The 27,698-nt window shown below is 33.4% G+C and overlaps 1 protein-coding gene and 2 non-coding genes across 4 annotated transcripts in view; all 3 read right to left on the reverse strand.

The window, feature by feature from the left end:
• The window catches only part of LOC123307277 (DNA-directed RNA polymerases I, II, and III subunit RPABC3-like), a 131,720-nt gene that overhangs the window by 3,231 nt on the left and 100,791 nt on the right, over window positions 1-27,698 (reverse strand). The window lies entirely within an intron of this gene.
• On the reverse strand, window positions 17,964-18,104 carry LOC123308836. Its single transcript, XR_006537181.1, has one exon. It is a non-coding gene; the product is annotated as a U4 spliceosomal RNA (small nuclear RNA).
• On the reverse strand, window positions 19,725-19,865 carry LOC123308838. The gene has a single exon (XR_006537183.1). It is a non-coding gene; the product is annotated as a U4 spliceosomal RNA (small nuclear RNA).

The following is a 27,698-nucleotide window of genomic DNA, read 5'->3' on the forward strand; positions in this document are numbered from 1 at the left end:
GCAATGTCACGCAGAGAAAAATAGGAGAAGTTTTGCCCCACGTGATCTAGATTTGTTATCATCTGCTTAATCTTCCCATATCACACTATATTACAGAGGTGGACTAGGTATTCATAAGGATAATTCTTATGGATAAGTTTATAGATAATCTATATCATATGCCATATACAGCGAGTTTTCAAAGATGATTACCTTTATAGACAGAAATAAGAACTCAACGAAATAAATCATTTTACAAAAATTGCTTCTATACATTATCGAAGGTAGCAAAGATATCATCCCCCGAAGTGGAATGCGAATAATGCGATTCAGACGACCAACCGTGTGCCAGTAATGGCAGGTGAAATTCATATATTTTCCTCTGCATATTCAGAAATTCATGAAATTTTTTTTCCCAGTATCTGCATACCTTGATAAAAATAAGAAACAGAAACAATTTTGTTTCGTTATGGGTTGATAAATATTATTTTTAATGAAGTAGGAATCACGTCCTTGGTTATTCATGCTGAGTACTTTAATAGGAATTAGGACAGGTAGTGAAGAACAAGACTGCTGAACTAAATGCCGACGTTTCGTCCGTATATTCGAACTTTTTCAAGGCTACAATGGAGATACAAGAAATTAATCAGTACAATCCAGTAAAAAACAAGAATAATGACGGCTAACAAACAACGATAAATTGCATAATTAAATACTAAAAAACTTATATCTTTTATATCAGACAAATTGAACTTGGTAAGTTTTTGTACCACAGTTTTTTTTTTTTTTACCCAATTTTTTGTTTGTTGTCTTTGTATATTGAATAAATGTTTGTCTAGTCATCGTATTTATTATTCGATATTTATTATTTTGTGTATAATGTTTTCATCTATATCACATAAGTTTTTTAGTATTTAATTATGCAATTTATCGTTGTTTGTTAGCCGTCATTATTCTTGTTTTTTACTGGATTGTACTGATTAATTTCTTGTATCTCCATTGTAGCCTTGAAAAGTTCGAATATACGGACGAAACGTCGGCATTTAGTTCAGCAGTCTTGTTCTTCACTACCTGTCCTAATTCCTATTAAAGTACTCAGCATTATTTTTAATATGTCAGTACTCGATTATCTAATTCTGAGTGCTCTAGTCTACAGATAGAGTATAGAATTAGCAGTCATCATTGAGCAGTTCCACTCAACCAGTAGAGTCGTTTTTTTTTCATAGACAGAATATTGGATATGAAGAATTTTCCATATTCCATATTCTTTGGGGTACAGCAGAAAAAAAACTCTTCAAAATCATGTCATTATAGACTTTTGCTGCTGAATATTGATCCTTATATTTTCTAGCAGTATCCCCAATTTTTTTTTCGGTAAAATTTTTGAAATGTTTGCATAGGTTTTGAGGAAAATCCTTCAGAGCTCAATAACGAAAAGTTTTTGCAGGGTATGATTTCTTTCGTCTTGAGCGAAGTATAAGCATCACTGCAATTGAAATTTCCCGAAAATGATCAATAAGAGAATTTGGAATGCTTTAGGTTTACACCTATTTAATCAAGCATAAATCATACATAAATTAAATTATAATTATTTCTTCCATATACATATATACCTAATCATTCGAGTATAACAGTAGTATAATTTCTTATTCAATGAAATATTCTATACAAAAAAAAACGATTGTACAAACGGTATTCAATATAATCAAGTTATGTAAGGTTGTATCACACATTTAAAAAATATTGGAAATATCATATCACTGCGCCAAGGAATATTTTCAAGTGTTTCGTAATGAAATCGAAAAAAAAAACAAAGATAAATTTTTACATTCTAAAACTTCCCAAACTGAAGGGCGTTCAAAATAGTTACAGAAATATGAATGATAGTGAAATGGCGTGATTATACATATAGCAAACCAAGATATTGAATATCTCAACATGAAACAATGGATTTGACCTCTTTCAGACCTCAGGTTGAATAAGAGACTTTTATTTTTTTTTTCAGCTGCAATTTTGCATCTCGAGAGGGGTTAGTTTTGAAGGGTTGTTACCTCCAAAAACACTCCTAAGACAAACAGTAGAGGCGAATAACCTTATTTTATTGGGTTCACTTCCAACAGATTCAAGAAATATCTCTCATCCTTAAAATTTTATCAACAAAAACGCAAGACAAAAGAAGAAAATAACGATTAATGGAGGAAATGTAAGCGGGTTACTGGATTTTGTGTTTTGCCAAATTAAAAATTGAATCATGTGTATGATAGAATTTTTCAGGGGCTATCTCAATATGCATTCGGAAAAAATATCGAATAAGGCATTTGAAGTTATCACGAAAAACCATCAAAAAAATTTCAAACTAATAATTCATTCATAAGTGTTCATGTGAATGATAGAAAATGAATTAGTGATATTGAAATGAATAAAAAAATAAGCATTTTGTTCCGATGTGAAACAAAACCTAAACTGAAACTGGATAATGTCAGTTAAAAATACACAACTTTGGCAAGGCTAGGTTTTCGAAATGAAGGAAAACGATTTTGTGGGGTGATTTAAAAGATAACTAACATCGGCCTATAGAGTGATCTTAAACCTAATAGAATATGCAAATTAACATCAATTTACAACAGCAAGGTGCATATAATATAAGGCCGAGTGCACGCAGTGGGCTGTCGTACCAGATAGTGCATTTACAGGATTCCATATTTTTTAACAGTGTAAACGCGCATCTGGCACGTAGCCCGCTACATCCCCCAACAATCCGCAGGCACAGGACCTCCCAAAGTACATCTACCATGATCTAAGTGCATTAAATCGTCATCCCAACGGCCAAGCCACCTAAAAACCAACATCGAAAGTTACCCCCTTAGCTTTGACAGAGAAGATGGACTGATAAGCGGGATTCACGAAAAAACCTGCAGCTAGCTCAGATCCATTATTTATTTTTACTCGGTTACTACTTGATAATCTGGGTACAGACATGCGCAACAGAACTTGCACCATAGCGCAACAATTTTTGTTACGCATCGAAGATGCGGTGTTCTGTTGCGCATGTCTGTACCTAGCTTAATACCACAAAGCCCGATGTTACTGTCATGCGTTTCACACCAGTGCGTTGGGGTTATCTTAGGAAGTTTTGTTGCATGTCTGTGTCTAACTTTAGTGAGAGCGCCCACCAAAGTAGCGTAGCACTGAAATGGCACATACATGACATAGGCGATGCATAATTTCAGGCAAGTGACACTTCACTCAGATGTGCAATATCTGAAAATTTTGCATCGCCGTTGTCATGTATGTGCCAAGTCAGTGCTACGCTACTTTGGTGGGCGCTCCCACATAGAAGCATAGTCTCAAAAATTTTAAAATTGGGCGCATGTGAATTTTGAATAATGTGATTAGGTTTCATGGTTCAATAAGGTCAAAGAGCTCATCTGGAAGGATTCGATCGGATTGCCCTTACTCAATATATGAATTTTCAAGGTTATTATTGAATCAGCTAGGCATTCCAAGATGACATGTTTTTTTGTATCTAAAGATGCCAATAATATGCATTTCAGACTACACTGGCCGGTCATTAGGCTGAATTTAATTACATCTTCTTCTTCCAAGTGGGTGTCTCCCCTTGGTGGCATGGTGGCCTTGAGGCCATCATGTAGTTGGACAGGATCCTGCCCTGAGACCAACCGACAAAAATGCAACAAGTCGACAGATAAGAATCTCTCTCACCAGAATAGTGGTTGGTGTCGTGTTTCCTAGATGTATTGTCCTTAACTCTTCAGATTGTTGTAGGTGAACAGAATATGATCAACAGTTTCATCACATCCATTAGCATTACCTTCGTCCGCAGGAATAATCAATAATGATTTAAACTGGGAGGCACTTAAGAGCTTGGTGTTCTAGGAACGTCATGTTGCTCTCAGGTAGTTGATCCATTCTGATAATTCATCAGTCCTTACTATTGTTCTTCATGAATACAATAAATTGTGGCCTCGTCTGCATACAGACAAGTGCGCCAGGTTGTCGTAGTTGTTTGCAGTTGAAGTAGTATTAGTTCTTTGAAATAATGCTGCCAATCCTGAATCCTAGGTAAGGATGGATTTTTCAGTAAATTTCACGCTGAAAGAGTCACAAACCTTGTCCATATGAGATAAACCCAACGTTATTTCAATGGATCTCAATCAAGGAATCAGAGTTGACCTGAGCAACAGTATTTACAGTGATAAGGCCGTATACACTGTTAAATTATGTGTTGATTTCATGATTCAAGGAGTATCATCGAAGATTTTGTTCTGAACTTCTAGCTACTCGGTTTAATAACTGTTTAGTAACGATTTCTTCTCTGAATGTTGTTCAGTTAATTAAGAATTCCACAGCAAACCAAACGAAACATCATCGACCAATTGGATAATTCAAAGCGCCGGAAGTGGACAATAGAAAAATGGCGAAACGTTTCATTTTCTCAAAACCTAATTATGACCGATGAATTCGTATTTCTAAAGGTTTGTTTCAACAGATTCGAGTTTTAACACGAAGTTCTCTTTTTTTTTCAATACATAACTCCAAAAAGCGCGGTGAATTAGTAAGAACAATTTTTCAACAGTAAACTTTGGATGTTCACTTGCTAGCTGCAGTTTTCGATCAGAAAATGAGGATCAGTCGTGATTGTGAATTACGATGTTACCAATCCATCTCAGTGTTCTAGGTAAGAAATAGAAGAAGAATTTTAAGAATTAAATGAAATAAAATACTTCAAAAATAAATGAGAAAATCTTAAATGATAGCCATTATCGAGATATATCTGTAAAATCCTTGTTAGGTAAAGAAATTCATTTTTATTTCTTCTTATATTTCATAATATCTTCTAGAGAAAGATGCAGATGAAAAGACGAAAAAGAAATCGTTATCTGTGCTGATTGTTATCAGTATTAGAAAAAGAAACAGATGAGTTAATAAGCAATATACTCAAGCAAACAACTAAATTTACTCAACCAGTTCAGATTAAACCAAACATATCCCATGCACAAACAACAAACATGCAATGTTTTCAGAGACGATCAACAGCACTATAAAAATGGAATGAAACTTATTTTGGTCTATGGCAATGATTTTGCTAACTGTTGGTGAATGGGTGAGCCTTGACCACTTCATTGAAAAGTTTTATTCAATTTCCGAGAAATCCCATTGGGTAGCACATTTTTACCTACACCCATAAAACAAATGAAACATTAACAGGGTGTTACACATATAGAGTGAATAAAAAGTAATGCACAGGACAGTGTATGCTATTTACCTCAAAATAAATATACATATAGAAAAATTGGAAATTTGAATTCAATAAGTTCGACTATTTCTTCCCTATATTTTTTATGAAACGGGTTGGTTAAAAGTTAAGGTTGCAATTAAAAAACTACCATCCACCTCGTGTATGGGGAGCGTCACACACTTCTTAATTATTACCTATACATGAAAAGTTGCATATTTCGAATAAATATTGACCAGTTCGAACATTTTTACTACGAAATAGTAAATAATGAGAACATGAAATTTGTTCTAATGCACTCTGCATGTCCTTTCCAGGGTATGGTCGTTTCTGTTGAAAGAAAATAGGAAACATGTTTTTGACTTGTCAGTAAGTATTCAAGCATTAAAAAACTGAGAATGCCGAAAAAGTGAAAAATTATTTTGCAACATTATATACCTACAGGGTGTTTCATCTGTAAATGTACTCACATACGTCAACTTGTAGTAGAGCTACCCTAAACTAATCCAAAATTCCTTGATACGATCTAATCAAATGCATAGCTGAGATACAGGGTGATTTATTTATCCGACAATACTTTCAATTACTTATAATAGGGAATACTCCTTCTGACGAAAATGATTTTTTTTTTAAATATCTTCGAAACGTCACATTTTGAAATAACCATTTCAACCGTTTCCCACGAAAAATTATCTTAAGCACTTAAAAATGAAAAATAAACATGGTTATTTAAAGTTTAAAGCGTTTTGTGAGAATTTCACAAGCTGGCAACATCGACTGAAATATGCCTTTATAATAAAGGACAACAAATGCATTATCTTGATGAGATAGACAATGATGGCTGTCTATGAAGTCTGCGACGAACGAGGAAGGTCGTAAAATTTTATGGGATTTTTATGGCCGTTTGCAGTTGAAGCTCGCCAGTAAGTACGCGCCTGTAGATCAACAGATGTTATTTTATAAACAAGCTCATCGGACATTATTCTTTTCATTGTCTTGTATGCGCTGTTGCCAAATCGCATACTCCGCACAAAGCGATTTAAATTTTAAAACCCCATATTTGAAGGATGATTTTGAATAGTTTCCGCGGTGAATTTGAAAAAATCATGAATGAAACTCATAATTATTCAGTTTAAACTTGCATATGCAGTGATAACCCAAATTGAGGACCACCCAGGACAATCAATGGAGTTTTGACTGTCATTTGAAATATGACGTCATCGATATATTTTATCATATTGCAACCCTAATTTTCAGGACATCTTAAACTAAGTTGAGCATGTGTCCTAATCCGTGAGGTGGAAAAGACTACCAGAATATGGGGTGTTGCCAGAATACTCGAATGATCAGTAGAAATTACGAATATTATAATAGTTTCCATTTTAGCCGAAAGTTTCTTTCAATTTCAGCAGGTTTCGATTTACATTACGATAAATAATGCTCTTCTGAACTGATTGCACAAATAACTATTTACTATTATTAAGGATATTCATAAAAGTTAGGAGTGCCATTTAAAAAATGATATGAGATATCTTAAATTTGGGACACGCCGTAAAACATTCTCTTTTCTCAATGTATAATACTAGTCGACCTGTCCTGGCATATTTACAACATATACTGAATTCATTCTAAGTTAGAGACTAATATTTTATTATATGACAATCTTTGATATAGTTTTGAAGATAATGACAGTTTGAAGAAACAAAATGAAAACCTAGTAACTGAGTGAATTGTGGATTATAATCGGGTTTCACGATAGTGTACGGGGTTTTCATAAATTTGTTGATTCAGTTTAAAAAAAATATTTTTTTAATTTTAACCTAATAAAAATTTCCTTTCCATTGAGCTTACCCTTAAATTGCTAGTTTTCAAGTCATTCGCATTTTTTGATGTCCCTTCCAAAGAAACGCCCCGTATATTCTAACAATGAACAATCCAATGAACCAGCCGTTATATTTTGAAATTACAAAATGAGCCTACTCGTCGGAATCTTATTAGAAAGTTGTAATAATTTCGCACTAAACAATAGTAGCCCGTCCTTGAAAAGGCTTCACCACCAACCTTCACTGCCCTTGTCTCGCATCAACCAAACGATTTCTGTGAAGTTAACACCATGAAATTCAATTATCATGCATCATGCAGCTGAGAACAAAGCGCAGAAATAAGCTATAATACTTGCTATTAGAATTATTATTATACCGAGTCATTGAACAGATTGATCGTTCAGGTGCCGCACTACCACAATCTGTCATTGTATAACGAAACGATCAACAAGTGGGTGTGTACAAAAGTATCGGATTAAATAAGTGGTAAATCATGTAAGGGACAGGATAGAATTACAGATTCTCTGAGGAGCGTTCGTATTTGACGATGTAATAATGAGTAGAAATATTTGATATTTGAAAAATTAACAGAACATACAGTATTTACATTTCATCCTTTGGAATATACAGGAAGGTCCAATTTTAGGGGTTATATCTGTGGTTCGAAAGAATATAAAGTAGAAAAACTACCTAGTAAATGAGTTGAGATAACTATAACTCGAAAAATGAAAACCATTTCTAATGCAGGGTTAATTTGATAAAAATTATATAAAAATATCGAAAATACTACAAAAGCATGTGAAATTAATTTTGATTCGCATAATCGGTGGAAATTGGTTTGAGAATTGACGTATGTACGAAACTTAAATTGCTCGAAAATTACACGGATATTTTATAGTAAGCAGTAATGTGGACTCTCATGTGCACTGAACTTTGTGTAAATTGAATGAATGATTTTTAGTTTTGTGGAAATTTTCATCAATTGGCAAGTTCATTAATACTTTCTGCACTCCAGTTGTTCCTTTTTTGTGAAAACACGATTTGAAATGTAACGTTCAAAAAACTTCGTTGTTAAGGTACCTAGACTATGGAATGCATAAGTTGATTTTCTGTGGCATTGATTATTTCCTTGAATCACTTTATGTTCGCCTAACGAAAATATGTGAACATAGATGACATTTCAGGTTTCTCTATAATGTTTGCTCCAAACATTTCTCACATCTTTTTCCAACAGATACAAAAATGTTATTTGAAATGAAAGGATCACCGTTGATTTGATGAACTTTTTCAGTGATTCTAGTCCTCAGCTGGTTCAAATCAGAGGTATGTACAGGGCGAGTCTTTGACTCGTACAAATATTTTAACAGTAGATTCTTTATTACACCATTTTTTACGAATAAATTCGGTTTAAAAAATACAGGCTGTTGAAAAACCATAAAAAATGTTACTTTAAGTTCTATTTCCAAACGCTTTTATGGAATGGAATGAATTGCGAAATATAGTTTTTCATTTATTTGATTAATCTTTTTTGAACACAAGATATCACCCACATCTTCCAGTTTTCTCATTATGACCATTACGTACCATAAAAATACCAAAATTCAAAAAACCCAATTCTTGAACCTAAGCTGGACGCCATCTAATGAATATTTGAACGTTTTGTAAAATAAAAGTATTTTTCATATATTCTCGTATAATGCGCCGTTTTCGAGTAATTTGATGTTCAAAAATAAAAAATATCTGCGATATTCGAAAAATTGGATACTTTGGCTGAATGCAAAACTGTTCCAAAGGAACCATAGATGTAGTGCCATAGATTCAGCTTCTTATTCTGAAGGGAATTTTGTTTGTCCAGGGGTAGCATAGTTCATTACGAAAAGTTAAAATGGCTATATCTTTTTACCAGGGCTGAATCTGAAAAATTGTATAGGAAAAAAATGTTTCTTCTGACCTCAAGATCTACTGTTAAAATATTTGTAAGTTTCAAAGTCTCACCCTGTATAATATTTGTAAAGAGTTTTTCAAATGACTAGAAAAGCATTATATGTTCCAAGATAGCACGATCTTGAGGACAATTCAACTTCAGGATGGAGACTAATGAGCCAACATTCCTCAGAGTTGCTAAGGTTTCTGTAGCTGTATGCTCTGGCTTCATCTTGTCGAAAATAACTGTTAAACCATTCATCAAAATTCAATTCAGCTATAAAAAGATCATTCATTCTTAATAACGTTCTGCTGTTGTTCCATCAAAGGGAATAATAGGTCCCACAATTTGCTTTTGACTGATTGGACACAAAACTTAGTAGTGTCTAAATGAAATTGTTCTCTTGTTTTTGGCTACTCCACATCCTCATATTTTCATAGTTCACATTCAGAAATATCAAACCAGGCTTTAAAAAAATAACATTGATTCAGATAGTACCTAGATATTAGGAAATCTAAAAAGCAGACCTAGAAATTCCAACCGAGCAACAATTGATTTTCAGCACAGATAAGTAGATTTGAAACTACATACCACAATATTATTTGTATAGGTCTATAACCAGCCAAGAACTGACTAAAACTTCTAGTGGACGGGGTGTATGAAATTGGCCTGCTTGTTTCCCCGATCCAATTCATATTGAATTCGTGGGATAAGATGAAGAGAAGAGTAGGAATGTATAACAAGCACTCAAACAATGGATAAAAGAACACCAGCTACGTTATTGCTAGTTTAGAAAAAGAGAACATAAAATGTCTTCGGAAATTCGAATTTTATATTACGCAACGATCAGGCACCGATAACTTGTGATATAAAGATCTGCAGATACGGAATGAGATGCAGAGAAATTTGTGTTTGTGCAAACAGAAGTACAGAAAAATATGAAATCAAAATAAGAAAAATTTAGTGAAAAAATTATTTTTCTTCAATCCTTTTGTTATATTCAACGATTTTAATATTTGAAAGAATTTCTTCACCCTCAATATAATTATTTTTATGACCTTACAGTGCATTATTGATCGAAAAGGCTTCAGTAAGAAACCAATAAAATATTATTGTTTCTGATCCAATTTGGAACAAAACGAATAACTCAGAAAGTGACATAAGAATTTGCGCCAACACCTAGTTTATTTCTGACGACAATGAACACTCAGTCGATTGAAAATCGGTAGGACTTTTTTAACCTTTCGAAAACTGTGTCAGCCGGCTGATTTAATTAGTGCAAACTCGATTTTGGAACAATGCCAAATATTTTAGACGATAGGACTCTATTATAAGATACGTCGACAAAAAGAAATGAAGATTGGATAATCTTACAGTTATTAATTTATTACATCTCATTTCACAAAAAATGTAATCATCAAAAAAATTCAGAAACGAAAAATACGATTGAAAAATAGTTATTGTATAACACATAGAGACAAAAGTATAGAGTGTTTTTGAGTCTAGATATTAATGTAGTTTTTCCCTAGGAACAAGAGATTATTGAAATGCTCCATAGGATAAAAATTTCCACAGGTACTTATTTGCTGTTTTCCATTCTGGCTTTTTTCCGAAAAACCGTCAGATCAATCTGCTAACTCACATATCCAAAGCATGCATCTAATTTTAGCGAAACACGGAGACAAAACAGGCTCAGACACAATTTACTGAAAAATCGTTAAAAGCGAATCCACTGTAAACTGTTGAAACCACACCAAACTGGTAAAAAAAAATCACACAAAAAATGAAAACTGAACCGCGTAACTTGAGGGCACTTCGGTGTGTTACACTTCGATCAGGCTGTATCGGGTTTAGGGAGCTTGTAGTCGGTGCGACAGACTTCTCGGGAGATGAGAAGAACATTAACAGCTGAGCGAAACCAATCCAAAGATAAAATCCGGGCACCGTCCCAAAATAACGCATCACCTTCCTATGCCGCCTGCATTATGCAAGCGCTTTTTTGCCAACACTGGTCGATATTATTAGAGGCAGTAATATGCGGTTACAAGCCGCCATTTTTAAATGAAATATAACCTTGCAATCACAACAAAATTGGACAAGGATTCGGTATCAATCGAACAAAATTTTCAGGTTCGTCACGACAAGATCGAAAATAAAAAGATTACCCATACAACTTATACCGAGTGATTCAGTGGGAAATGCGCATACAGTCAGGGTAGTAGATGGAGGACACAAAGGTTCTTAAATAGCCTACGACTTTTGGGTCTACCATTCTTTGTAACTAAGATAAGATACAGGCGAATTTTTTCCATTTTTTATATTTATTATAACTTATGAACCCCCCTGAACATTTCCGTGGCGTTTTATTTGTGTGGTCTTTGTCAAGATTGCTATCGATTAACATAAAAATAAGTTTCATTCCAGGTCCGGCTCTAAAAAATTATATGAGAAGGTTTCGAGTCGAAACAACACTCTGTATCTATATTTTGAAATTTCATTCATAACTTTGGAAAGAGCAGTAAAATAAGTGTTTCCTTATACAACTTTTTTACTTTTTAGCGCGAGTCAAATCTAAATGTTTCGGAAATAAGGTGGCACAAAATTTGAAAAAATAAAATATTTTCTACAAATGCCAAATTTCCATCTTACAATCAACTATTTTCTATGTTATTTATTTCTATTATAGATCCCAACCGTATTGATAAACACGGGGGCCTGTCCGTATTTTTGACAAATTTCATAATCACTAACTTTCAAATACATTGAATGTTTGAAAATCAAAAAAAAGGAGGAATGCTGCTTATTGTGGAGGAAAAATAGCTTTATTCTAAACATCAATTATGTTGCAACAAATCTACATTTCGCATTTTGAAGGTTGCAGATCTTAACTTTTTTTTTCAGCTAAAACAGGAGTAAGATCATTTTTCAACTATCCTTTATACATTTTAGGTTCGACATCTCAAAATATTTCAACTATAAATCTAAAGTGTATTATTTACTGAACTAATCAATACGTAGAAACTGCTCTGCTGTATTATAATTCTATCGAGAATACATCAGAAAAGTGATACATTCGCTGAAAGAATAATTAGAAGATGGAAAAAGAAAATTAATGTTTTTTTTTTATTTTCTGCTTTGATCAACCTTTGTAATGTAGATTTGTTTCAACGTTATTATTGTATGAAATAAAGTTATGATTTCTTCAGAAAGAACATGATTTTCATTTTCAATTTTTTTTTTCAACGTTGTGCTATGATAACTTTCTTACACATACGGGGTGTTTGGGACTGAGTTGCTGTTAATAATAATTTGTCCCAATAACGGACATGTCCTTTCGTATTTCAATGAAATTGGGATCCGGAAATTCGTAAAATAATAAGGATTGATAATTTCATGAAATTAATCTGGAAAAGTACTATTCGGGAAAGGCAATATATTTATTTTTGAATTATCTGCCACCTCACGAAACATCTAGATTTGATTCAAGTTAAAATTGAAAAACTTGTGGCGTAAAATCCGACTACATTGAGTTTTACTAATTTTTTCCGTTTTTTCAAATTTGTAGATAATATTTTAAAATATGGACATGCAGTTATTTCAACTCGAGAGCTCCTACACAATTAATTTCATTGAATCCGGACCTGAAAAAAAATCTTTTTTTCATTATTTTTAATCCTTTCAACTGAGAACGAGGAATGTATAAGCAAAACATTGAAAAAATGTGTAGGGTGGTTCTTAAGTTACGGTTAATTGAAAAAATGGAAAAAATCACTAAATCACCCTAGTAATTAAGAAGAATAGACCCATAAAATAAAACCCATTCAGAGGCACCTATGTGTCCTCTCTCTACCCTCACCATATGCACATTTCCCAATAAATCACCCTGTATTATTATAGGATTGCAAGAATAACTCATCCTATATGTGGAAAAATCTGAGCTCAGGTTATAAATCTCTGGAAAAAATATTACAGGAACTAGTTAATGAGTTCTTGGTTTCATTACCGCTGTATGTAATACTTATAGAAATAACCCCTCAAATAATTCTAAAGCTAGTGAATCATAGCTCATGGAGGGCTATAAATAGGAAAATTCATTGTAATATTCCTAGAAATTATTCCCCGAATTTTTTTTACGTTTTTCACAAAAAAGGCAAGTTTTGTTGTATTTTCACAAATTAAATTTATTTAACGAATGCGGTGAGATTCTTATATTTAATTGTTATGCTAGGTCAATTTCTTTTGCAAGAAAACATTTTGATCATAATACGAATTTATTCTTCAGTTTTTTCGGTTTTTGAAAGTATTTTATAAAATTTCACTAAGAAGTAGTGGATGAGAATAAAAAGATTTACGCCTTGGTTTTGTAAGCATTTAATATTATATTATTATTATATTAAATTAAGATATCTGCTGGTAACTTATCGAACTTATCTGATTGTGTGGAAAAAATCGAAACTTATAATTACGTAATAACTGAAATGGTGCTAGAAACTTCTAACCTAACAAAATTAGTGAAGAATTTTTCCACAGAGTGCGAATCTGAGCTCGGATTTTTGATAATGATCATACACTGTGAGTTATTCTTGCAAAAAGAAAATGGAATTTTATTTCAATTCATGTTTAAAATATAAACGCAATCGTATACTTCTTCTAATTGTTAAGTAATGAAAATAAAATCACCTCTTCATTCTAGCTCACAAAACATTGTGTATCTTAACACTGCCTGAGCTCTGGGTTTGAGTACTGGCATAGTATGGTGTTTGTGCTGTCTAATAAGTATTAATGACGAATAGGTATGTGTAATTGATGGTTAATGTCCATAAATGTCAAAACCAGCATGAATGGAAAATATATGATTAAATTGATGGTCAATAGCCTTAGCTGACAAGACTAAAAAACAGTGTTGTAGTAGCGTGTAGAATTCGTATTTGTGTTTATTGGGCATCAACTACATAAACTATTCGCCAGTTGACGTTCAAATTGTCCTCAAAACGTTTTCGGATAGCCATCAAGCAGCATTGGTCGGGTCCAGCACCTGGATGGGGTCCGCTCTGGTTATTAATTTGAACAAGCACAACAAAGCTCCTGTCTTAACGTAAACCATTTTCTTCTTTCATTTCGAAATAATTTCGTTTGAATTTTCCATTTCAATATGATTTTGGTAAGAAAAATTTAATCAGTTTTAATGAGCTTTTAGATTATATGATCTATTGCATCATTCACTTGAACACCAACAATAAACACTCATACGATTTATTAATAAATACAATGTTGTAAGATTTACGACTTCTCATCATATACAGCATTATATGATTTCATACTCATATTAACCAGACTGCGCGTCGTAAAAATGAACCTATTTTAATCTCCTAAACCTCTAACTTATTCCCATTGAAAATAGCTCTAACCTCGAAATTAGGGTCCAAAGAAGAATCAATCTAAATGTACTCTATGTTTCCGCCACCTCGTGATTATGTTGGCAGCATCGGACGAATATCGGGATTTTTGGCACCATATTACAATTGGGTCTATCATAAATTGCGCAAGATGCATAATTTCGTAGTACGAGTTGGCATGCAACGAATTCTATAGGGGGCTGTTCCAATAAACCTTCAAGGCGTTCAATGTGACACCTGCGAACCTCATAACAACCAACATCTTTCGAAGTGTACCCCACGAGTGTGGATGAGAGAGAAGGATATTGCTGTTATTACCAAGGCTGCAATTGGCCATACCAGAACAAAAGAGGAACCCTGTTAGTCGCAGACGTTTCCATACACGCACCGACGAACTGCAGTCCAGAACTGACAATTTGAACTGAAACTCCAAAAAACTGTAGTGTAGTTAACTGAAGATCTACGTATCTTCAGTCCTGGACTACACGCACCGGCGAACTGTAGTTCAGAACTGCAGATACACTAGGCACTTTTAGAAGCGATCCGACACTTGTCGGACTTTGCCACGCTCAAAGGAAAGAAGAAGAAAGAAGAACCTTGCTGCTTGCAACGAAGAAGCCGAAGAACGGTGCGTACTCACTGGTGCAACATGCAACGTCGTATTTTTTTACGGCCAGTGAGTACGCGCCTATAAACTTCCGGTTGGCTTTCAAAAATGGCGCCAGTGAATTTCAGTAAAATGAAGACTTATTTCACTGAGCAGTGCTGTTATTTAAAATAATTTGTAATTCATTCCTTCGCAGATTCTTCAAAAATTATGGATTTTGGAGATATTTTAGGAGCTGTATACAGGTTGGTCTTTGACTCGTACAAATATTTCAACAGTAAATTTATGCTGTCGAAAGAAACACTTTTTTCCTTCACCATTTCTTCAGATCCGGCTCGATTTAAAAGATACAGTCTGAGGGAAATCCATAAAAAAAATTTATTTTTAGTTCTATCACACCAACGGTTTTATCGAATGAAATGAATTTCGGAATATAGTTTTTTAATTATTTGATTAATCTTTTTCGAACACAATATATCACCCACGTCTTCCAGTTGCCTCATTAAGACCATTGCGTACCATAAAAATATCAAAGAACCCAACTTTTGAAACTGAGTTGGACGCTACCTAACAAATACTCGAACGTTTTATAAAATAAAAGTATTCTTCATATTTTCTCATATAATTCGTCGTTTCAGAGTAAGTTGATGTTCAAAAACTAACAAATATCTGCGAAATATGAAAAATTCGGTATTTTGGCTGAATACAACTCTGCTTAAAAGACCCACAGATGTGTCACAGATTGAGCTGTGTTATTCTGAAGATAATTTTATTTCTCCAGGGGAGGTAGGTATATCTTTTCATCAGGGTCGAATAGGAAAAATTGTATAGGAAGAAAGTGTTTCTTCTGACCTCAAGATCTATTGTTAAAATATTTGTACGAGTCAAAGATTCATCCTGTATAAATAGAACCCACGTGGAAATTATTGCACCTCCTGAAAATTATGTTAACCGTCCACCATTTGTTTATATCAATCGCAAATTCAAACCTTTTAATAAGTACATATGTATTACATTTACAGGGTGTTTCATTGGTAAATGAACATACAGTAACATGAGCTAGAGCTGCCCTAGGCGAGTCCAAAAAACCCACATATGATATCAAAATTTTTGGATTTGATGGAGATATTTGAAAAGAGCAGAAAATGTTCAATGATATCCAGTGGATTTCATTGTCGTTTTGCTCAAAGAAAACTCCAGGGAAAGCGAAGTGAGAAATGTTTTCTTTGCTTATTTTGGTTACAAATCGTTGGAAGACCTGTGTAAGTGAATCATATATTCCAAATATCAACCGACTATACTGATTGGTTCAAAAGTTATGAAAAATTCAAATTTTAGGTGAATAAATGAAGCACCCTGTATCTCGGTTATGGAATTGATTAGACCTATGTCATATGGGTTTTTTGGACTCGCCTAGGGTAGCTCTAGCACATATTACCGTATGTTCATTTACCAATGAAACACCCTGTATAAAAAAATCATGTTAGTATTATCTTACCGAGTAGCATTGAGTATTAACCCAATTGGGATGAATACTCGCAGCAAGTACGAAGGGACATTTTTTCCCTCCTTTCTTTTTGAAACTATAGATGTTACGAAGGATTATAAACAATATCTATAATCCTTGGAATCCCCCAAACGAACACAAATTAAACATACACAAATATTTTCAAAACTTACGATTGCAGGATATATTTTTCAAAAAATGGTTCAAAGTGTGAATAAGATATTTACAGAAACATTTCCAGAATTTTATTTACGAATCAGTGATTTGGACACTTAAAGATCGATCATAGCGAACAGATTCGTCACTTATACGGATAAAAAGCAGAATACCACTATAAGAAACTTCCTTAATTGACATTTAAAATCCACGCTTTTCGCAAGGAGTTATTTCAGTGGATATTTTGAACTGGTTCACCCTGTATATATATTGTGTTGACCAAGATCATGATAATTTTCAATATCAAACAGTTCACATAAAAATTGAAGGGTTACCATACAATTTGGAGCTTAAGGGAAAAGCCCCAGTAAAAAAACCTTACCCCCGTTAGTTTTGTGAAGTGGATTTTAACGAATGAAACTGTTTACGAAAAACACTGAAATATTTTATATTGAAGAGCATATCATGAAAACAAGTTATTAATGCGGTTGTTGTATGTAAATTTAACTTATGCATAGTTCTTCACGCTATGCATAGTTATATTACACAGTGTTCTTCAGAACTCGTGAAAAAAAAAAGGAAAACCGTTAATTCGTTAACACCTTCTAGAATCTAGAGGATGTATTTTTGTGCTCGCCTTCTTTCACGGACATCCCTGTATACACTTTTGATTGATACCATACCAGATGCTAATTTTTCAATTTTCAAAAGCTCCTCTCAACTCAAGATCATTATTCGTTTATTTATGCTATAATTTCGCCTATGTCATCAAACTCTTTATGTATAAATAATTTCGAATCTTCCTTCGCGTATGTAGATTTGGAAAGACGCTGTGCTTGGTTGGACAGACAGAAACACAATATTTTCGAAAAATAACGAATGAAGTCACTATTGTTGAAACTGAAGTTTCCTAAAAAAATTCTATGGCACGTCGATTTTGTTATAAAAAAAGTATTTCTTGACGTACGACTCATATTTGTGACGTAATGGTTCTTCCAGACATGACGTCATTACTAGTTTTTTTAATGGCAATACCAAATTTCGACCAATGGAAGAGCGTACATTTTACGTACACATTGTTCAAAATTATGATTGTCACAGTTCCTTAGTTCCTTTACGATAGAGAATGTTTCGTAGAAATCGATTACGTAACAAGTACAGGTCAAATTAGTCAAAAAGTGCCTTTGTTTAAAACGAAATCGAATATCAGAGGATTGTTACGAAGATTTCTGTTTCAGAAAACTGTAACTCAAGATGTATAATACGACAAAGGGAAAGAGATAAGATAGGAAATTTCATTATTTAATTAATTGGCCTCTGTCAAGGCCTCCAAAAATTGCCATTGCGCACGGTATTTCACGTGCACGTGGCGGGGTATTGGTTAAAGTTTTCAACTAGCAATAATCGCATCTCGGATAAACGTCATTGATTACGATATTGCCTTTGCGCAAAGCTAACGATTTACTTCGGAACACCAGTATTTATACAAAGGTGGAGCGTTTTTGTGAGGTGAGTTCAACAGGTAGTGGCACCTGGTGTGAGAATGTTGGACGTTTCTCTTGGTATATAACCTGCGAGTCTGAAATCTCTTTCGACGGAGCAGAAATGAGCGCCACCTCGAGTAAACTTCCACTAGAGGGCAGCTGTTGATAACGGAGAACTCTGCTGTTAATTAAGTTCATCCATTTATCACCACATAGGATACTCAGTGTTCATGAATTACGTGACCAAACTTCGGGAAGATTTTCTTTACGTCACATGCAATAAAAAATATAGACAAAGTTTTTTGAAAATCCAACGCAAAAGTTTATCTCGATAATTATCAAATGAGAATTGAATTACAAAAGTACTACTGAATTTTTTTTTAAAAGTGTTTACTTTTGGCTTCAATTAGTTAAAATTTCGATAATCGTATGATATGAAAATTTGGTAACTAATATATGAACGAAAATAATTCACAGATTATTTAAAATTGAATTTATCCATCAATTACCAACATGAAACGATACTGAAATCAACTCAAAAAAGGAAAAAAATAATTTAAGAATCGATTAATTAAAACTATCCACATCATTGATGATGTGACATTTGACATTTTGTTTTCAATCAAAGCTTCGAATTAAAACAAATTCAACTCGACCGTGAACAAACCAAATGCTGCTGAAAAAAAAAGCTTGAATTATTTTCATATTTTTTTCGGACATATTTTTGTTAACGAATATTTTGAGAGAGCGGGATAATGTTCACAATATTCGTTAACAAAAACATATTTCCGGAATTACTTTTGAGTTCCTGCGATATTATAAGATAAGTGTACATTCTTTTTTATTTCAGAACGAAACTTTTTTTTTTTTGAATCTTCAAATTGCCTCGATTTACAAAAACCATAGAAATGATATACATACCTACAGACTGGAATTAAATTAATATTGTTCAACTAATAACTCAAAATGAAAAATCTGAAACCCGTCAATTATGATTTTCAGTTACCCTTATTTTCTGGCAATAAAATTGGTGTTTTTCTTCAACCCTTCAGCCGCAACCCCATCCAACGTTTTTCAAATAGGAATATATACCATTTGTGGGCTCGTTGGAAAGCTCACGGAAAAAATCTCACAGAAATCTTTGTTTTGTTCTCAAATTTTGTGGTTATCTGATGAATCACAAAAGTCTCTTGAAGAAAAACTAATATCCGATAATATAATAGTTCTTCTCAACCAATACCTAACTTGAAATTAAGACGCTATAACACGTTGATTGAGTTCCTATTCAACCTACTTATTTTGTGGAAATAAAATTGAAAATTCAACTTTAACGCCCTCTATCTTTTTCCACAGCAGTATTTTATGGAGGTATATTTGGTCCTATCGCCATATTTTAGTCCAAACAATCTGCCCTCAGCCTATGTCCAATAGTTATGAATCACCCTGTATATAATAGATCTAGAGATCTATGTTTATTCACAATATCAACCTAGCCTTGTACCATCTTGAATTCGATTTTCCATAGCCACCCGAGATGTCAATTATTCTTGAATGGACTATTTAAAATTTTTGTGTTTGTTTGATAAATTGGCCTCTGTCAAGGCCTCCAAAAATTGCCGTTGCGCACGGTATTTCACGTGCACGTGGCGGGGTATTGGTTAAAGTTTTCAACTAGCAATAATCGCATCTCGGATAAACGTCATTGATTACGATATTGCCTCTGCGCAGAGATAACAAATCTACGAATGAGGTACAATTTTATGGAATTACAGGACGTTCTTTTGAGATGAATTAGAATGGTAGTGACATCTAGTGGAAAAAGATCTCACCTCGTCTTCGGTCAACAATGTTCCAAGAGGTACGCAGTTGAATAGAAATTACCTGGGATTGCAGGTGGCAAAGCGACAGAATTCCGTGTATGGGGTGACAGGATCCATTAGAATCCCCTTATATCAATAAAATAAGGGGATGGTTTTGAAACTAGTGGGACTTCTACTATAAACTATAACCATAACATCTTGATGAGTATACTTCAAATTTTTGAATTACCTCTAATTATTCAACATTTCTTGTAATTTAGTTTCATAATCTTCCTTCCTTGATATTATTGATGTGTTTACTCAGTTACTTCGGTGTATTATTCAAAGCGAATTATAATACAGAGTGTATAAAAAGTAACACGCAAAATTAATATTTTCAGTATTTTCTATTTTGTACATAGAAAAATGCTCAACAGTTATATTTTCAATTCAAGTTAGGCAATTTCTCAGGTATAATTGAGAAGTTTGTCGTGCACCTTCTACAGGGAGTGGATGGTAGTTAAGTTCTTCTGATTGCAACCCTACATTTTTGGTTAAGAAATGGATATACCTTTTTTTATGAAGATGATTTGGAGCTTTTTTTATTTCAAGGATATAATTATTAAATTCGAATTTTTCTTTTTTTGCGTATTTTGTGGCTGAAATACTTTTATACATGAAATGTAAAAAATGATGAAACAAAAATCATTATCACAAAAATAAATGAAAATATTGTGACTTACGTTCCTTATAAAGGAAATTGAATGCTTCTTCTGATCTAGTTTCGAGGGGTATAAATACTGCAGATTTCTAGCGTTATTATAACATTAAAATCTTCCAACGTAGTGAGACATATTTTTTATCCCCATGAAAAAATTCGGTGGTGTTAAATCACCACCGATTCATCTATCAGAAAACAGGGGAAAATTCAGACGAAATACGAATAAGTAGGCACGCGAAAAAAGTTAAACTTTCAATTTCATTCGTATAAAAAAGGGTAAAATAAATAAATAAATAAATAGGTATAAACACCCTCAGTAACAAAGGATGTATCCATTATGTACTCAACTACCCTCCACATAGGAGTTTTCTACAAAATACATAGGCAGTAAATACAGATATGTAGTTATGCTTATACTTTTTACTCACTCTATCTAAAAACTCAAATTATTGTAAGTTTCATTGTTTTACTGACAATTTGTGTGATTCCGTAGAAAAATTAATTTTTCTAGAAGCTCTAAGCAAGATCAGAACGAGGATCGAAAGTTTGACAAAATGAAATGAAGTAAACAAAAAGTACTTCAATATAGACAACTATACAGGGTGAGTCAACAGTGCTTGATCGGTCGATAACTTTTAGAAAAATTTCAATGTTTTAGCACAACATGTTTTAAACCAGAGGAGATAGACAAAATCTGATACCCCATTCTCGTTCTCTTTTTTTGAGAAACTGACAAGCCACCTTCTTTTGTTTTCGAGTTATAAGCGAAAATTGGAAAAATGGCGATTTCGAAATAAATTTATATCTCAGCTAATACTGACGATAGAGCTCTGAAATCAAAACAAATATACAGGCACTTTTTCAAGTACAATCCAGTGGCTTACTTGCCTTTTTAGCAGGATTTTTAATTACGAAGCTATTACCCAAAGTTATGTTTTTTCAAATAAGAACACTAGACTTCTGTGCAATTTTTTGAAAGCTTAATGAAATCTGATTTCAAAAATATAACATCATATGGTTTGTATCAATATAAATAATAGAAAATGGTCAAAAACCTTCTTTCTCAATATTTCTATGATTTCTACTTTTGATGAGAATAGAAAAATGTATAATATCATCTTATGATTACCACAGTCTCCTTCTATTAGTCCTTTCATTTCTATGCTTCTTACTCAATTTCTCCAAGATTCAAATTTTGTGAAAATTGTTGAAAAGCATAGAAAGAATGACATTGCCGGAAGGAGACTGCTCTTGTTATAGGAAGCTCTATTTTTCTGTGCTCGTCAAAAGTTGAAACCATGGAAATATTGAGAAAAAAGGTTTTCGACCATTTTCTATTATCTATATCGATACAAATCATATGATGTTATATATTTCTGAAATCAGTAAAAATTAAGCTTTCAAAAAATGGCACAGAAAACTAGTGTTCCCATTTAAAAAACATAACTTTGGTTCATAGCTTCGTAATTAAAAATCCTGCTAAAAAAGCAAGCACGCCACTGGATTAAAAAAATGGCTGTATAATGTTTTAATTTCAGAGCTCTATCATCAGTATTAGCGGAGATATAAATTTATTTCGAAATCGCCATTTTTCCAATTTTCGCTTATAACTCCAAAACAAAAGAAGGTGGCAAAAAATGACTACTACTCTTGTTAGTTTCTCAGAAAAAAAGAATGAGGTATCAGATTTTGTCTATCTCCACTGCTTTAAAAGCTCTAGTGCTGAAACATCGAAATTTGCCCACCCTGTACAGTGATACGAAAAACTGCAGAAGACTTGAAAACACTTCGAGAATACAATAAAACCATCGTGCATTTATAATGAAAAATCATATATTCATCTCGAACGCTTTTCAAGATATGATCTCTAGTTTAAACCATCATAACCATGAAGATTTTCGGAACAAGTGCCCTACGTCAACAAAACACAAACATAAATTATGACAAGTGAAGATTTCAAAATCAGGATTCCACGTAGAATCAGAATCAGAAAATTTGGTATTCTCATTTGGAAAAGCCAGGGAAGTACAGTTTTTCACCAATTTCGGACCACACTATAAAGTCGAAAATAATTTTTGCTTATGCGAAAAGTAGAGTCCATACCGCCAAAGTTTTAATAATTCTCCTAGCCCAAAATTTCTAGGAGTTATCCTAGTTATCGAGCACTGTTGACTGACCAAGTAGATGAAAATGAACATATTTTTAGATTTCAAAGCTTTCGCATTTTTTTGCAATAATGTCGAAATTGAATTGATCAATGTGAATCCAACATTACCATAGCAAAGGGAATCAGAGCCGATTAAAATTTTAATGACATTTTCTCCTCCCTTTATCAATAGGAAAACATATATCAAATATTATTACATTCGGAAACGAAAAAGAAAATTATTTTTACATTTCTCTCATATTCCACCAAAAGTAATCAAATGAAAACGAACAGTAAAACCAGCAGAACGAATATTAGAAATTGAAATTCTTTTTTCTCTTTCAGCATATTGTGTGTAGTGTGTATACCTCTTAAATTATGTACTTCAGTGAAAATTTGCAAATTCTGCCTTCGATGAATCATTTCCGTGGAAAATCCATATACTTTCCCGTCTCCTGTTTTCCTTCGAAATCAGCTGAACATTCTGGCACATAACTAGACGACTCAATTCGTTTTCACGTCTTCATTTCTCATCTCGGTGAAATAATTAATTCAGGAGCGAATTAAATTTGCTGTCACGTTCGGTGTGGAATTTCTATATCCGCCGTGGAGCATAATATGATCAGGAACTGTAGAAATGAAGAAGATATACTGAGATACCACCAGCTGTGTTCACTGGAGAAATACAGAAAACACAGGGTGGTTCCCAGCACATCTCCCTCTGAAAATCATCATCAAGTAGGCCTCTGGTCCATCATCATCTTCAATTCACGTTGATATGCACTATGAAACGAATTGTTGGTGATTGAATTCCTCAGCCTTGAGTTTTTATATCCTTCTTCTTCAACTATCTCAGATTTCCTGTTGTATATAACATCCGCTTGTATCAACTTCCCTGATTTATCGTCAAAAAACTCTCAAAAAAATCCTGCATCTCAAAAGATCACCTTCAGATTCATTTTTGCATACAATTTGCAACATCTATAGTTGATATTAAAACTTTTTTGGACTTTTTCAATGTCATTTCAATGTCTAGAGTGATGGTTCCGACAGACAATACAAATAATGGGCTACGAATATTTGAGGGCATGCTGAAGCAGAAATATAAAGTTGTGCAGGGTATTTACCAAATTGCTTGATTTTGTCTGTTTCTGGTACTTCTAGACCAGATAGTTAAAAACGTTGAAAGGAGTCCTGGGCTCAATTTTCGTGAAAAATCTATTAGTGAAAACCGTTGCACGATATCGTCATTGGTCCAATATAACCAAATTTTGATATTTTGCCGATTTCGATAATGTGGCATGAATTCTTTATTTTCGAATCTAAAAACGATAAAAACTATCGACAGGAACTTTTTCACTGGGAAATTCCATTTTTTTTATGTAAAAGTGAAAAGGCATAAAAATAAATAATCACCAACTGTTGAGTTGAGTCTCACTACATTATTCTATGAATAAAGTGGACGTAGAATACTTCAATACAGAAAATCGAAGGTTATGGGATGAGATGAATTCTCATGAATTTTTTGCTCTAGATCTAGATTATTCCCGAAAAGAAGCTTTGCCATATATATCGGGTGGCCAACCCCAGACGCGGCGTTCATTTTAAGGTGAATAAAGATATTTTGAAAATCTTTTCTTGTGGTGTGTGTAGGGTGCTCAAAAGCAAAATTTAAAATTATTGTCATATACAGGGTTTGGCGTAATGAATGGATAATATGGTTGTTGATGAACTATTCTCGTTCCTTCCAGAAATTTCAAATGGAGACCAATCTCGGTTTAAGGAACTGAATAAAACAATGTGATTTTAGAGCGACGTTTCGGCGTAATATTTCGCCTTCCTCAGGCTACAAAGAAATTAATAACGATAAATTAAGTAAATGTGAACATACGCAGTGGCATAATATAAATAAATCCAAAACTTTAGTAAAACTATACACAAAGAGATTTAACAGATCAACAAATCACACTACAACACAATTCTCTGTTTGGAGACTGACTAGACTGTATATTATTTGTCATAAAATATCAACCCCCAGCATCTCACCTTTGAAATCCCACATTTCTCAAAATAAGAACTTGTCAGTGACAAAGTCATTAAATAAAACTCAAAATGATGAACAAAAATGCTTTGGAGGGCTCAACTTTCGAGTACTTGATAAACTTTGTTGGTTTCGATACATTGCACATTGGAATCTCGATTTTACTGATGGACAAAGGGAATGAATGAACGCCAACGCCGCAACATATGAAACATCAACACAAAAACCGGGAACAGAAAAACAGAAACAATGAAGAGGTATATCATAACTATCTGTTAATTAGATTTATATAAATATTATTTAGGGTGGAAGTATCAGCTTGAACATTAACATTGTCCCTTGTTCTCTTGATGAACACCATCTCTTTAAAAATTCTCTTTTCAAAACTAGATTCTCTTGATAAAATTTCTGGTTCACCGAAATTGAAAGTGTGACCCGTATCCCTATGGTGGAAAGATAGACCAGTAGAAAAGTTACCACTTATACAATCGTTTTCGTGTTGTTTCGTTCTATTTTTAAGGTATTGTTTGGTTTGACCCACGTAAGATGACTGACAATCATTACAATTGACTTTATATATTGAATTGGATTGTAACAATTTGGGAATTTGATCTTTCAATCTGGAGAATAAGGACTTTATTGTCTTTTTGTAATAACAGACAATACGTGTGCTGTTATTTGATAGAGCATTGACGAGTTGTTTTGTAAGAATCGGAACGAAAACAACTTTAAAATTTTTTACCGATGGTGTAGTATCATTGTTATTGACTGGAGTAATAATGGGATTGTTAGAAGATGAGGAGTAAAATATATTATTCACCAATTGTTTGGGGCAACCGTTCTCTTGTAACATTTTCGCGAAATAATCAAAATTTTTGCCGTGGAAACTGGGATGACTGAGCGTTAAGATTTTCTTTTTGATGTTTTTTATAATTGATATTTTGTGTTTGAACTCATGAAATGATTTGAAATTCAGTAATCTTCCAGAAGCTGTTGGTTTTTGGTACATATCGAAAATTATTTTATTATCCTTTTTTATGAGTAATAAATCTAAAAAAAGAATGGTACCATTGTTCTCCAATTCGTGTGTGAATTCCAAGTCGTCATGAAAAGAATTGAACAAATCTAACATAATTTGGATCTTATCTTTGGGTAGGGCAGTGATAATGTCATCCACATAGATGTAAATGAAGGGGATAAGAAAATCTATCTTAGAAAACACAAATGATATAAGTGTGTCCATGATTATTTCCGCAAAAATTGGTGAAGCAGGATTTCCCATGGCAGATCCTTTTTTTTGTCTATAGAATTGTCCCTTGTATTGACAGTAACTATTATCAAATATGAAATTGACCACCTCCATAAACTGGATAATATGGTGCCTGCGGGTAGAGGACCTTATGGCGGTTCAGAAAAATATATCTAGTAAAAGTCCCTTGGTTTCCGAGATATTGGAGATTTTCGAAAATTCAAGAAAATCACACCAGTCGCCACTTGTTTTGCAGGCAAGACTCCTAGTGAAGAAATTTTTTCAAATTTTTTTTTGGATAGTATTCCTGAATAGATGCGCTATCGAATGTATATTATCATTTTTCGGGCGCATAAATAGTTTTTCATAAAAAAAAAGATCTAACTCAAATTTTCCGTTTTGCTTTTTTTCCCCAAGTTCAACCCAGCGTCATGTAAAAAATAATATGGTTACCTGAGTGCCAAACCAAGAGAAAACATGCCTGTTTCACTGAGATTCTGAAATGGTATAACTTACCCTATTTCCAGCATTAAATACAAAATAAATTTCAATTACAACGAGTCAAGGCAAAGTTTGGTGTAAGCCTTTTTCTTTAATTTTTAGCAATGAATTTTAGCATTTTTGTCATCAAGAAAAAAAGCTAAAAATTAATTCCTATTACATTGAGTCAAGACCATTATTACAAAAATAATGAAATTTAATTCATAACTTGAAATTAACATGAAAATATTGATTTCACAACGTTGGGGTTCAATAATGAAAGAAAACGAGACAAAATAACAATTTTAAAATATCGTTTCATTGAATACAGTTTCACAAATGATGTTTAAAATGGCCACCATGAGTTCTGATACATGCTCTATAGTCTCTAATGAATCATAGCTTTATTGCATATCAACATGAAATGAGTATCGTTTCGTTGAATTAAATTTCACAGAAGATGCTATAAGAGGCCACCATGAGCTTCAGTACATGCTCTATACCTTCTTATGAATGATTTCTTTATTCTGCTTGCTATTTTAGCTGCTAAACATTTTAGTAACAGTGTTTACATTAAACTAGGCCTCAACTGATTACAACAAGAATTTATTTTGTATTAAATGCTGAAAATACAAATAGTATACCATTTTGGAATCTCAATGAAAGGGGCATGTTTTTTCTTGCATTGGCTCTCAGGTAACCATATCATTTTTTACACCACGCTAGGTTGAACTTATGAAAACAAAATAAACAAAACGGAAAAGTTGAGTTCTTTTCTGCATGAAGAACTATTCATGAGCCTCAAAAATAATGAATCACATTCGATAGATCATCTATCCAGGAATACTATCCAAAAAACAGTTTGTAAAAATTCCTTCATTTGGAGTCTTGCCTGCAAAGCGAGTGGAGAAGGGTGTAACTTTTTAACATCCTGTATACATGACAATAATTTTAAATTGTGCTTTTGGACACCCTACACCCACCACAATAAAGGATTTTCAAAATATCTTTATTCACTCCCTCAAAAAGAGCTCCGCGTCTGGGGTGGGCCACCCGGTATATTTGAAAACAGAAGAAAAGGCTCTACCGTTACCTCCGTTACTCTTCTCGGAGGTAACGGCTCTACCGA

The sequence above is a fragment of the Coccinella septempunctata genome, chromosome 2, assembly GCF_907165205.1.
Source record: "Coccinella septempunctata chromosome 2, icCocSept1.1, whole genome shotgun sequence".
In the NCBI taxonomy this organism is placed as follows: Eukaryota; Metazoa; Arthropoda; class Insecta; order Coleoptera; family Coccinellidae; genus Coccinella; species Coccinella septempunctata.